This window comes from Notothenia coriiceps, unplaced genomic scaffold, assembly GCF_000735185.1.
Source record: "Notothenia coriiceps isolate Sejong01 unplaced genomic scaffold, NC01 NC01_scaffold00038212, whole genome shotgun sequence".
In the NCBI taxonomy this organism is placed as follows: Eukaryota; Metazoa; Chordata; class Actinopteri; order Perciformes; family Nototheniidae; genus Notothenia; species Notothenia coriiceps.
The window spans coordinates 182,136-184,871 of record NW_011370913.1 but is presented as its reverse complement, the minus strand read 5'-3'; positions in this window follow the sequence as shown (position 1 = coordinate 184,871).

Here is a 2,736-nt window from a genome sequence, read left to right as displayed (position 1 = left end):
TACCATGCTGCGAATGGATCGTCGGCCCCTTTCCCTACACTCCAGGACAGTAGGTTAAACTGTACCACCCCAGCACGTGCACTCCGCTCTGCATCACGCCAAACAGCTCGCTGCCACCCGCACTGCGAGGGGGACCCAAGTTCCCATCAGCAAAAACACGTGGGTTTGCTATCCTGGCTCCAAAATGGTGGAATGAGCTCCCCATTGAAATCAGGACAGCAGATAGCTTGCACGTCTTCCGGCGCAGACTGAAAACTCATCTCTTTAGACTCCACTTCGAGAGATAGAATTACTAACAAAGCACTTATATACTAATAAAGGGCTGGCTTATCTAAAGCCAGTTGAGTAGCACTTGAAATTTTTGGCTCTATGAAACCTGATGTACTTATATGATTCTGTTTTCTTCAAGGTTGTATCTTCCTGGTCGAATGTACTTATTGTAAGTCGCTTGGGATAAAAGTGTCAGCTAAATGCAATGTAATGTAATGATTACAGAAACACAAGGTGCACCATCTGAAAAGTTTTCAAAAACACAGATAATTAACTGTTTCAAAATTGCAAACAGAGAATTTGAGATGAGTCACAGTCTGTCATATTTGTCTTGCTTTCATTGAAGCAACTGAAACGTGTTCATTTATTTTTTATTTGTTTATATCTTTTGTGCCCAGGCTTACATTTTATTTATTTATTACTGTTATTTTAGAAATGTTCCTATTTTAAAACATTTTCATCACGACTCACTTTGCAAATTGTATTAAATACATATGTTTATCATCATCATCCTCATCATCATGAAATATCTATTTTTGCCCTGTATATTTTTTAATATACATATTTATTGTCATATATTGTTATAATTTTCTATTTTATTTTATTGGAAATTTCACTTGAACTTTGTAAAAGTATGCATTTATTTATTACTTATAATTTAGTTTATTTATTTTATCTTTTTAATGCACATTCTGACATTTCTGTCTATATAAATATGTATTATCTTTTTTATTTATTTACCTTTTATATATTTCATTCCAAATGTGCATTCCCCCGTTATAAATAAAAAAATTCAGTTCTGATGATTAAGGTGCATTAATCTGTACAAAAACGGCCACTCACCTACACAAAATGTTAAAGAGAAGTCAGGAAGACAAATTGTTTACTCAAGCTGTTGCTTTGTAGCCACGAGGAATCTAGTGTTAAATATTCATGATTATGATAATCCTAGAGACTTCAGACACTTCCTATTCTACTCCTGGTTACACGGTCAGCAAACAAACCTGTAATAACTGAGGTAGAGAGAAACTGAGCGCCTCACCTTCAGCAGACAGAAGACCATTATTCATTCAAGGCTCCGTGCTATCTCTGAGATAAGGTCACCGACACATCCACAGCTCTGCGTGGACATCACTATGTGAAGGCCTATTATAATATTTTGGTGGGAAAAAAAACACATTGTAATAAAAGGTACATTAATCTGGGACTACAAAGGAACTTTCAAAGTGTCTTTTGTCTTGGCCTTGTGTAATCCATGACGGAACATTTCACAACAATTAAGGAAATATTGTTTCCATTCTTCTTCCATGATTCCATAGATATTTTAGCACCTACCACCTGCCCTGAACTGAGAGAGTGATATTAAAAGAAACCCTGGGGAGATACAGTAGCCTCTATAGCCAGGGGTCACAGAAATATTCATTTTGTCCCCACAGCCGCTCAGCACTCAAACACATTTTTCTGCAGCCTCGCCTCACATTAAACTAGGTAAAAGGAATGAATAGCTGCAGGCTGAATGTAAATGAAGCGGGAAACACCCGTCTGTCCCCGGCAAGTCTCAACTGAGAGATCAGCAGCGTGAAGGCATAAAGCTAGACATGAACAGAGACACAGGAAGTAGGCAACTCTGCCTTCAAAATAAAAGAGAAAAAGCGCCTCTCTAATCTGTATACTGTTGCCTAGGCTAAATGTAATATATTGTGCAAGGAGGTTACAAATTAGTTGATTGCTTATATTGAAGAGTATACTTGCAGCTTACATTCCTGAATTAAATCATTTGTAAACAGTGACAATGTAGGTGAATTGCTATTTGAAAGGCTCAGACTTTTGATATGACACGGTTCTAGTGAATTATCAAGACCTCTTACTTACTAAAATTACTAATATCAAACGGTATAAATACTCTAAGAAAAAGTTGAGAATTCCAATTGTTGCTTAAAGGTCCCATGACATTCGTTTCCGGTTATTACCCGTCCCGTTGTGTAATATGTAGCTTTTTCTGCATGTAAACGGTCTGCAAAGTCACAAACCCTCAAACCCCCTGTAGCGAGTAAAACTCTAACACAGAAAAGACCTGTCTATGCTGCTCCAGAACGCCTCGTTGGACATTTCTCTTTTTCAATTTTTTTCTTCCTGGTCATAGTGAAGTAACGGTCATAGTGACGTAACAGCTCCTCACACACACACACACACACACACACACACACACACACACACACACACACACACACACACACACACACACACACACACACACACACACACACACACACACTCTCACTCACTCAACACAAAAACACACACCTACACACAGACACACCTACACACAGACACAAACACACACACAGACGCACACACACACACACACACACACACACACACACACACACACACACACACACACACACACACACACACACACACACACACACACACACACACACACACTCTCTCTCTCTCTCTCTC